The following is a 12,151-nucleotide window of genomic DNA, read 5'->3' on the forward strand; positions in this document are numbered from 1 at the left end:
AGGTCGTGCAGGGTCTGCTGGCAGAACAGGAAACAACTGCAAGTAGAAGGTAGCATAGGACTCCTCCAGAGGGGCCAGTAGCGCTGTGAGAATTCAGTAGTGTAAGGTGCTGGTACTGTAACCAGCCTCCCCCAAACAATGACAGGTGCTCCCTGGGAGACCTGCCCCACCTGAGGCAGGGCCTGCATGCTCCACTTCATTATGAACCAATGACCTGTCCCTCTGAAGGGGCCAGGAGACAGCCCCTCCAAGCTACGGGATGCTCAAGCCACAGCATAAGGTAGAATTTAATTGCACCACTGACAATAAACCAAATGTATAAAGGCAACTAATACTTTTCATCTTTTAGACATTATTGATGTGAAGGATTATTTGTTGGTTGTCTTCTGGATTTACTTAAGGAGCAGTGAAAATCCTCTGGGGGCAGAATGGAAATGCCCTCTGCCACACAAATTGAGTAACCTGGGAAGGGGAACTGTCCTTTAAAAGTTATGTTGTTGTTTCTTTTTTTATTTTTATTTCCGTAAAAGTATGGAGGATGTTGTTCCTGGAGGAAACTTATTTAGAAGTAGGGTCATTTGAGCAGAACTCCAGCCTGAGTGAAATGGAAACCTTGGCTTCTGCCCAGTACTGTTTATTCAGGAAAGGAGGCAGGAGCATCCTCACCTCAGCTGCTCCTAAATCACTAACCTCATTAATCAGACCACCCCCAAGAATGAACTAAATCCAAAGGAGGGAAGAGGTGCTCCTGGATAAAGCACCTCACACCCTAAAAGCCACTTGGATGGCACCGAGCTGTGAGGGGCTCTGAGTCCAGAAACTCTGGCTCCTGGGCTGAGCTCCTGAGATGCTGCTTGGCCTACTGGAGATATGATCTTCCTGAGAGTGACTGAGAGAGGAAAAGAAGACAGAGAGAAAATGAAGGAAAGGAGAACAGGGGAGAGGAAAAGGAGAAGATAAAAGGGAGGGGAGAGAAAAGGGAAGATGGTAGAGGAGAGGAGAGAGAAGAGAAGAAGGAAATGGTGGGAGAGAAGAGGAGGGGAGGGAAAGGATGGAGGGAGGAGAGAAGAGGAGTGGGAGAGAGGAGGAAAGAGGGGTGCGGAAGAGAAGGGGAGGGAAATGGGAAGGAGGAGGAGAAGAGAGGGGGAGGGTAGAAGATGGGAGGAAAGAGGGAGAGAGGAGAGAAGAGGAAAGAGAGAGAAGCAGAGGAGGAAGGAGAAGGGAGGAAGGGGATAGAACTGGGGAAGGAAGAAGGGATAGGAGGAGAGAGCAGAGAGGAGAGGAGGGCAGGGGATGGAAGGGGAGGGAAGGGGAAAGAGAGAAAAAAGAAGAAAGAAAAGGGTGTAATCAACTTTTGCTCAGAAAACCTCAGGGAGAAGGGTTGAATGACTTGTCTAAAGCAGGAGTTGGCAAGGGGGTAAAGGCCATGAAAGCACAGAAGCCCAATGGCTCAGAGGTCCACAGTTACCTGGGACCCATGTCCTCAAATTCTAGGAAGACGTTAGAACCGTCTGTCAATCTCTTTGAGCCTGGGTCAGGCCCACAGCAGACAGACCCTCTCTCTGTGCTGGTCACTGTGATGAATGTGCTGGGCACAGGATGACCCCACGTGAGAGATGAAGGGTTAAGAGGACACGACCATCCCGCCCGTTCATTTTGGGGCAGGAGAGGCATGAGACCAGCACGTGGTGATGACAATGACGGCAACTAGGAGCCATTGAGATCAGGATTATTGTACTTCTCTTGAATTTTCTTAGTTAAGCCTCATGACCATCCTAGAGGTGGGTATTATTGGAGTTCCCATTTTACAGATGAGAAAACAGAGTGGATGGTAGCATCGCAGTCGAGACATGGGCTCTGGGACCAAACGCCCTGAGGTCAAAGCCCGCTTTCTCGCGTGTATGAGCCTGGACACATCACTGAATCTCTCATAGCAACTGTTTTCTCATCTGCAAAATTGCCATACTCACCTCATAGATTGTTGTGAGTATCTAATGAGCTGATGGATACCTAATGCCTGATAGTCAACACCGAGCATGTGGAGGCCGTTGTTAGTATGGTCACTATTCTGTCCATGAACGACTTGCCTGTGATCATGTGCTGGTCAGGGGAGGACTGGAGTCTTTCTGACCAGAAGTCCATGCAGATAACCCCAAGGCTATAATGCTCTCACGTGGGAACTCCCATGGAAAGTGTGGCTTTTTCAGGGAAGAGAGATCACATCAGGTTGAGGCATCACAACTCAAGTTGGCAGAACAATAGATGATCCTCAGTGAATGGATAACATCTCAAGCTGCAGACATGGGCGCAGAGACCACTCCAGAGCTAGGAGCAAGTGGGAGCCAGGGCAAGGAGAGAGATAGACAGCTTGTGGAAAGAGCGAAAAAGCCTTCCCCGGCTGGAGTCGAGGCTGGCACCAGGAGATTAGTGAAGATAAACCTCTGTCCAAGGCACTGCCCTCTTCCGGGAGTCCCCAGCCTAAGCCTACTGGAGTGGCCTGACAGCCAGTGTGCTGCTGTCCTAAACTTGCTCCTCTTTTAGAGCAAATAACGGTCAGCTTGGAGCAATATTGAGCCCTCATGTCTGAACCCATGTCACTGTCAACCAAAGCAGTTAGGGTCATCGGACACGTATTTCCATCCTAATGGACCCTGTCTGGTTCCGCATTTGTCCCTGTGAAAACAAAGATTGGGACTTGGTTAAATTGTGCTCCCAGTTAACTATTCTCAGCACTCACCATGCATGAGTCATAGTGGATGATCTTCATGTGGAAAATGGCAGAGAGAGAGACACTCATTAAACTTTAATGAACACGCCTCTCTTTATTTGTGCTATCAAAATATTTTGATGAGAAAAGTATGTTTTATTAAAATCAGACACAGAGTTTTTCTCATGTGTTAATCGTTGTAAGAGTCAAGAAAAGACTTCTCCATTTTGATTTTTAGTGAACAGCTACTTTTTTTGGAGAGGATGGAGGCACAGAGAGACTCTGACTGGTCTCCAGGCTAGAGACTGGCTTGCCTGCAATCTGTGGCATATAACATGGGAACGGTCTTCTGGTGGGTTTCTCCCCTTCTCAGTTAGCAGTGAAGGTTTCAGTTGTCAGGTCCTCTAGCCAACTAGAGTGAGAACACCAGGAGGGACACCGAGAGTCCCTACTGCAGAGAAGAGGAACATAGTGGCTAGAGTTGGATCTCCTGAGCTCATAATCCTACATGGGCTGCTTCAGGATCATTATTCAACCTCCTCCTACGTAAGATGGATCCAGTAAGAGTACTGGCCTTGTTAGGTTTCCAGGAGGGATCACTGAAATAATCCCCATAAAGAACCTACGGTAATCCTAGTACATACTTGACCACTTGTGCCTGGCCACCATCTTTCTTTCTTTCCTCCCTCCTCTCCCTCCTCTTTCTTCCTCTCTCTCTGTATGTCTCACACACACCCTCTCTTTGAACCTCTGTGTCCCCTTTTTCAGAATGAGTAACACACTAATAATTATTCTTATCCTTCAGTACAATCATATGCAAAACTCAAAGTTGTGAGCATTAGCATCAGTGATGCTTGTGAGAATGCTTAGCCCATACCAGGACCTGGTAATGAATGTCCCCTGCCTCCCTCCCTGCCTGGTCCCATCCATGCCTGAGAAACCAGCAGGCACACCCCTGAGGATTGCTCAGGGTAGCATGTGGCCCTCTGGCCTATAGCGAACATAACCTCACCTGGTGGCAACTCTGACCACAGGGTGTGCAGTGTGTGCACTGTTCTCTGTGGAATGTTCGTGAGAGGGAGACCACTCTCAAATGCCCATGAGACTGAAAGAGAAGAGGCATTCACGTGTCTCTCAGATGACCTCCATTCAGTACCTGAGAAATAAACTCTTCCAAGTGTCATTCTAAAACAGCTCATTAGCATTATCACATAGAACACATCCTACAGCCTTTGCAGAACATCACAAAATAGTGATGGAACTAATTTTCTCATAGAAACTAGGGACAATTTCGCTAGGAGAAAACATAACCACTTTCTACATGTGTGATTAAGAAAATTACAGGGATCCCTGGGTGGCGCAGCAGTTTGGCGCCTGCCTTTGGCCCAGGGCGTGATCTTGGAGACCTGGGATCGAATCCCATGTCGGGCTCCCTGCATGGAGCCTGCTTCTCCCTCTGCCTGTGTCTCTGCCTCTCTCTCTCTCTCTCTCTCTCTGTGACTATCATAAATAAATAAAATCTTTAAAAAAAAGAAAATCACAACCATGATCCCTGTATTTATAGCAGCATGATTTACGATGAGCAAGATATGGAAGCAGCCCAGGTGTCCATCGACTGATGAATGGATAAAGAAGACACGTGTGTGGGGGGGGGAGGGGTGTACGTATGTGTATACGATGAAATATTATTCAGCCATGAAAAAGAAGGAAATCTTGCCATTTGCAATGACATGGATGGAGCTAGAAAATATGAGTGAAATAAATCAGAGAAAGACAAATACCATATGATTTCACTCATATGTGCAATTTAAGAAACAGAACAAAGGGGGAAAAGCAAGAGAGAGACAAACCTAGAAACAGTCTCTTAACTCAAGAGAACAAACTGCTGGTGACCAGAGGTAAGGTGGGTGGGGGGATGGGTGAAATAGGTGAAGGGGATTAAGGAGACCTATTGAGATGAGCACTGGGTGATGTGTGAATTGTTGTAAACCTGAAATTAATATCACACCATGTGTTAACTCATTGGAATTAGAACGAAAACTAAAAATTTAAGATAAATTTAAATTACAACCAAGAGCACACATTTTTTTAAAATTTTAAATAAAAAAATTAAAACTTAAAAATTTAAATTTAAAAAATTTAAAACTGAAATTGAAAAAAATTAAAAAATTTAAAAAATCTTTTAGACATTTAAAATGAGAAAAACATTTTTAACTTTTTAAAAAAAATTTTTTTTAATCTTTTAAAACATTTAAAATGAGGAAAATTTAAATTTTTTTAATTTAAAATTAAGAAAAAATCTTTTAAACATTTAAAATGAGAACAATTGACTGTTTCTGAGCTTTTTTTTAATAGCATTTTGACATGCCTCACTGCTCCCCCACCCCGAGGTAGGCCCAGGCCCCACCGGTGTAGGTGTTGGCCAAGAGCAGCATGAGCAAGATGATAGCATGCATGTGCTCCTTGCTGATTTGTTCTGTTGGCTGAAAGAGTTTTCTTCCCTTTGATTCTTCCCTTTTAGCCACTCACTCTTTTATACAACCATGTATTCAATTCACTCAACAAATAGTCATTTGGTGCCCACTTTGTAAATAAGTTGTAGCAAGTGCTTAAAAAAAAAAAAAATCACCAGAGAAAAACTCAACACCGAGAACATTTTTATTGACTTTTTCTCTGAAATGGGGAGAAACTGCTGATTTTCCTTCTAGCAGTGCCTGCCCTAGGTCAGCTCCAGAAGGGCTGCCGCTCTGTTCTCGCGTGGGTGGGCTCTGCAGTGCCACAAAATAGCAAAATTTTGTTCTTTTGTTCTTTTTTGTTTTGGCTGAGTAATATTCCATTATATATATATATATATATACACATATATATAAAGCCTACGAAGGGAGGTGATTCACAGACATCAACAGGCAGAGTGTCCAGCAGGACTAGCACTGACTGGCAGGGGCCCCAGCACTGTGGGCTTGCAGCCTTGAGGATAACACAGGTCACACAGGAAACATCCCCACCGCACCCCCCCACCCATCCCCTCCCCGGGGTGTGCCAAGACCTTCCTCGGGGCCTACACCTGCACTGCTGCAGACTGCAGCCTGGGAGTGGGGGATGCAGAAGGGGGACCAAATCCAACCCACTCAGTACTTGCCACACCATGCGGGGAGCAGCATCCACCCTGAAAAAGAGGTGCCCCTGCATAACTTACCCAGATAAACCCCAGCACCGGTGTCACATTCACATCTGCTCTGACTTGAGACACATCAGCTGTTTTTAACCGGAGCTCACCCTCTAACTGAGGTTAAGTGTCGAATCCTCTTCGTTCCCCCTCTGCTCATGCCCCCGGAGCCGCAGGCTAAACCAGGGCAGAGCGAGGCAGAAGGGTGCTGGGGAGAGAGCCTGAGCCCTGCTCCCCCAGCATCCCAATTCATAGGCCTCTATCCTGGAGGGGAAGGTAAAACCGGGAAGCCACTTGGGGAAGGAGCGCCCCAATGACAGCCACTGGGTAAACTGTGAGACTTACCTGCAGTTTCATTTTGTTCTGTGACAGCCTACACATCTGAGACTTTCCAGCCAGGGAAAAAAAAAAAAATGAGAACAAAGACTCTGTGTTCTAACCGTCCCCTGAACCCTGACCCATTTTTCCCTCCTGTGTGTCCAAGCAAGTATGTTTGTCTCTTCCAGCCTCCCTTGGGTCGCATGTCTGGATCACCAGGACCATAGGTCACCAGGGAGGCTGGGACAGGGCGTGGGGACCTGGGCTTTTCCACTTCTCTTTCCAGTGTGGGTGGAGGCTGGCAGCTCCTCTCCTGGTGGCTCTTTACTCCATTACCTGAGAAACCGTATCCACATCACTCTGCACAGGAGAACTTACGGGTGAGGAGGTTCTCATGCTCATGCTGGCAACATAATATTCTCCCTTTAAACATCAGGTGCATTTATATTCAATAAATGCCATGATTGAGACGCTCGGCCAGGTGATTTCACACATAATATCTCATTGAATCCTCCCAATAATGGCACGGGGAATCAAAGCCCAGAGAGTTCAGATGACTTGGCCCAAGGCCATGCAGCGGCAGCCCCTGATCTTGACCCCTGAGTCCAGTGCTCCCTCCGAGTCCCCAGCTATGGTCACTCATTGTGGCCCAGCCACTGCACTTGTGCCCTTGGCACTGTTTTATCAATCTGTGGAGATAAACAAATACATCAGTCTATGGGGACCCATCTTGAGGGGTTCTGAGCAGGTGAAGCCTGTGTATCCCCAAAGGGTCCCAGGTGGGGCATCACCAGCCGTGACTTTACTTGCTTTGTTTGTCACAGAGGAGCAGGCACTGAATGTGCTGCATCAGCCAGAAGAGCATGTCCTAGAGGATGTCTGTGAGCCCTGCCACTACAAAGTGTGCATTTGCAGCTCCCTGCTCAGCACAGCTACCGAACAACCTGTATTTGAGAATGAAAATGAGAAATCATTGCTAACTGGGGCGCCTAGAATATAATTTTCTCTATATATTTCCCGTTTGTTGTTTTTTAATCTTAAAAAAGAAACACAGTCACAAATTAAAGCATCAAAAATAATTAATCTTATCTACCTTCATATGATCCCACTCAGTTTGGGTTACTGGTTATTTTTAAAAACGATATTTCTATCTTTACCTTAAATAGAAAATCCTATTATCGTTGAGTAATATATCAAGGTCCCAAGGCTACCTTGTCACATTTTACTCTGGTGTAGGAATTGGATTCTTTCCCCCATGAGGTCGGAAACAAAGAGTTGGGTTACACATATATTTTCAAATTTTGTTCGGGGTCAAGTTATAATCGTTGCGCTTACCTGGAAGTTTAGTGGTATAACATAAGGTAATACTGTGAATGATTTCTTCAGTCGATTTCAGAAAATAAAGAAGCTATTTTCATCAAAAAAAAAAAAAGTTACTATTTTTGCCTCTCTGCTGTCAGAGATGACAGTGTCTGTAGTGTTTAAAGAGGAATGTTTTGGAGTTGGAAAGACCTAAATTTGTATCTGGGTTCTTCTAGTTTACTAGCTCTGTAACTTGGGTCCTTTGATTACCTTCCAAGTGTCAGATTGATATCAATTGAATGAAGATAATGAAAATGTTTGCCCCTGAGCCCATAAGGAGGGCTGATGAAACAAGATAACGTAAGTAAAACATGAGCAGAATGCCTGCATTACTAAGGAAATGCTAAAAATAATGTGAGGTGCTATTATCACGGTTACTAATCAGAGTCCGTGTGGGGGGTGTGGTTAAGCAATGACTCTGGCACCAGATTGTCTGCATTTAATCTCACTTCCCCTATTTATTATCCACATGAACTTGAACAAATTACTTCTCTGCGCCTCAGTTTCCTCTGTAAAATGAAGACTCATAGTGTCTACCTCATAGGGTTATGAGGATTAAATAGTCAATATAAGTAAATCACGTAACAGCACTGTCCAATAGAACTTCCCGTGATTATGGGAATATTCTAAACCTACACAGTCCAATATAATAGCCACTAATCACAGAGAGTTATTGCGTACCTGAAATGTAGCTAGTATAATTAAGGAGCGAATTTTTAATTTAATTTAATTTAATTTAATCTAATTTAATTAATTTAAATTCAAATAGCCACCTGTGGTGACCGTATTAGACAGTGCAGACTTAGAACATCGCCTGACGACCAAAAAACCATTCGTTTTATGTAGTAAATGCTAAACCAAGTGAGTTAGCTAGAAGCAGTGGTGGTGCTGGTGAGCACAGTTCACAAATAAGAAATAAGAAAAAAAATTTATTTTCCAGTAATACATGTAATACATTATTAATGGCACTTGAAGTAAGGGCCACGAGGTGAAATAATAAATTGTGTGAGTTATATTGCCACTGAAATTCATTCTTTCTCAAACTTTTTCCTTCATTTCAGTTTCAGTATTGAACACGGTTACGCATATTATAAAGCATATACTCCACGGGAGAGATCGTGTGATTTCCTAAAAAGTAATTGCTTCCAAAAGTTTACATGTATGTGCATGTGCACCCACCAGTAACTTTCTCTTTCAAAAGAGAATCAAAACAGTGACTCATTATCGGGAAGTAGTATAAAGGACAGGAACTTGGTATGTCCATATTGGTGAATGCTGTTTAACTTGGAAAAGCATCATATTTCATGTCAGTACTTAAAACCAGATATTTTAAATGGGATCCTGAAAACAATTAGGGCCATCAAACACGTGGAAGAGATTTTGATGTCATGAAGGATGACCCACACTTTAGTCTTTTGTCTGGCTCTTCTCTGGAGTACACAGAAAAGTTTCTTCCTGAACGAATCTTCTCTGGATTGCTCAAGGATCCCTCTATTTAACTTTTTATAAGAGCGAGACAATCAGAAACAGAACTACAATGATATGAATTATTTTTACAGCATTAAAGAGAAGGGAACAGTGCAGATTCCTTAAAGAATTGGATTTGGGCATTTTCATCACGATGGTCTTCTCAGCATTTGGCAGGTATCACAGCAAGGTGCCTCACTTAAGTCAACACATACTGTGAAAATACTATGTGTACGTTCCATTTTCCTCAAAAGAAGGGAGGAAAATATCTCCACTTAATTTCCCTAAACAGAAAACAGTGATGTTAAAGGTTAGGCAGGCTTCTATACTTGGTTTGGTTTGAGTCTTTGGGGTTCGTTATCATCTCAGTAGTCAGGCAAGGGGAATTTACATTCTGGGTGCAGGAGATGCATGTCAGGAAAGGGAAACTGAGTCTTTGTCAACTGCAAAAGCAACACTCTACAACGTGAGAAGAGACCTCTCTTCTCAGCCCCCCACCTCTCCCCGGCCTCCTGCCCGCTCAGGATCGGGGAAGCCCGGGCAAGTATTTACATGCCCATGGCAGCAGCTCGATGCAAAAATAACATCTAAACCGAAACTGGTTAGGCATGATGCATGAAGTTATGTGAGAAGGCTTAATCTTCAAATCATGGCCAGATCTAAAGCCCACCCATGAAGGGCTAAGCACAGGGGCCAGCCTTTCAAACATTAAGTTTCCCCAGCAGTGTCAAAAGTGACCTGGAATCTTTCTGTTGAGCTAGTCTTGCCATATGGAAATGACTCTTCAGCTGGAGCCCATGGGTGGGAGGAGGCCATCAATAGACTTCGGACTCTGTAATGAATCCCCTAAAGCCATACGTGAGATGTGTATGTGTCTTGTATTTGTCACTGTGTGTATCTGTGTTGGGGAAGGGTCAGTAGCTATTACTAGATTTTTTTTTTTACGTATATATATATATATATAAAGGGCTTCTGTCCCTACTTGTAATAGCATTCCATGAAGACAGTAGATGATTCCAAAATATTTCCCCCTCTGAAACTAAAGTGATCAGACTTTTTTTACCAATAGCATCTCTGAAGCAGCCCCTACTTTCTCCATTTCAGACAGTTTTTGCAAACATTATCTTATATTTTTAAAAATCTGAAAGTGTTCTGAAATTTTTTTCCAACTTAGGAAAAATATGTTGGCCACACTTGAGAATTAAACCAAGAGTACGGGGATCCCTGGGTGGTGCAGCGGTTTGGCGCCTGCCTTTGGCCCAGGGCGCGATCCTGGAGACCAGGGATCGAATCCCACATTGGGCTCCCGGTGCATGGAGCCTCCTTCTCCCCCTGCCTATGTCTCTGCCTCTCTCTCTCTCTCTCTCTCTCTCTCCCTCTCTCTGTGACTGTCATAAATAAAAAAAAAATTTAAACCAAGAGTATTCAGAGTATTCTAATAATGCACTTCTGTACTTCTAACATCTATATCGATGGAGTCAGGACATCTGGGAAGAAAGTGAAAATTTCAGCCTGTCTTCTAAAATGTTTTGTCTGCATCAAAGATTTTCAACTGGGGAGCAGTTTTCTAAGTTGGTTCCTAGAAATCAGCAGGAGTGCTTAAACTAAACTTATTATAGGCTCTGCCTGAGATTCTGAATTAATTGCTTGGGAGTGGGCCTAGACCTCCATGATTTTAAAGTTTCCCAGTGGGCTCTGTGTGCATGGAAGGCTGAAGACCACCGGTGAAGCACTGGACACACTGCTTGGCATATGATCCATGCTCTCTTGGTGACACCTGCTGCAGTCACCACCACGATCATTGTCTGCTCCACCCCTGATCCCTCTGACCCCTGTGCTGCCCCCATACCACCCAGCAGACATTAATTTGAATGTAATAAACAAGGAGAATTGGCTGCAATTTTCACTTTTCTCATAGATTTTTAAAATCCCACAGACATAAATTTAGACGCAAACTGTGTCTTAAAGGGTAAAGCCATAAAGATTTATTCTTTACTGTAATCAGTAAGTGAGAGACTTTTTCTCTGGGAATTGTCCTTCCTCTTTGCCTCTGTTCATAACAAAGGCTCACTTCAATCTGATTTTTTTCTACAGTATATTCTGCTTAAAGAAATAGGGTATGATAATGGCTGAGTTGTTACATGGGAAACTCAGTCAAGAAATTCCATAATTAAGCAGTTCATCTAATTTCACAAGTACTTATTTGCTGGGCGCTGGCTAGATACGGGAGTTGAAAGTGCACTAAAATATAAGATGAGTAAAACAAACTACCTTGAGCTCTGCTATTCCAAGCACAGTATGAGCTATCAAGTATGGAGCTTTTGCCTTGTGCCCTACAGTGTGTTTGTTGCTTTATGTGCATTATCCCATTCTACCTTTTTCTTATGAGGTAAGAACTATTATTATTATCTTGTTCCCAAGTTATGTCAAGCCTATACAGATCCATCCAGCCAGCACACATAGCTCCAAAACAAACAAACAAAAAACCCATAGTCACGTGGCTGTTTTCCAGCTCATTGTGTGGTGTGGAGAAAGCATACCTACCATTCCTGGCACCTAGTATACACAGTCTAAGAGTAAATAATATTAGCATTTCACATCGATGACCCCATAGGAACGTCAGTCCAGTCTCTGAGACAGGAAACCTGAATCTCAAAAAAGTTGAGTAGGTCACCCAAGGCCCCACTACTAGTTAAGTGCTGAATTGACATTGAACTCTGGCCGCCTCATGAGATGCTTTGCCAAATACCCGATATTTCTGAGACTTGTCATAGATAAACTAGCCAACAAACAGCCTTACATTCTCCTGGACTCAGATGTAACTGCAGATGAGAAGGGTTTTTGGTTTTTTTTTTTCTGCCTATTTTAGTGTTCAGATTCCTTTTCTTCAAGTTCCACGGTGATACTCCCTCATTGGCCTAATGAGGGCCATATTTTTCTTTCTAGTGTGACTAAAAGTAAGAAGGCTCAGGCCCCCTGGAGCATTCTCTTCCTCTTGAACTCAGGAATCCCCCGTATCCTGGCAGAAAATTTGAGTCCTGTCCAGAAGCAGAGTTTGCCTGGCCACCCTCACCACGGAAATGTGTTGCTACACCAAATGCACTTCCACCTCCTGCTGATAAAGAGCAGCT

At 43.9% G+C, this 12,151-nt stretch overlaps 1 protein-coding gene across 3 annotated transcripts in view; it reads left to right on the top strand.

The window, feature by feature from the left end:
* F13A1 (coagulation factor XIII A chain) overlaps positions 1–12,151 on the top strand; it is a 407,954-nt gene that overhangs the window by 387,002 nt on the left and 8,801 nt on the right. The window lies entirely within an intron of this gene.

The sequence above is a fragment of the Vulpes vulpes genome, chromosome 12, assembly GCF_048418805.1.
Source record: "Vulpes vulpes isolate BD-2025 chromosome 12, VulVul3, whole genome shotgun sequence".
In the NCBI taxonomy this organism is placed as follows: domain Eukaryota; kingdom Metazoa; phylum Chordata; class Mammalia; order Carnivora; family Canidae; genus Vulpes; species Vulpes vulpes.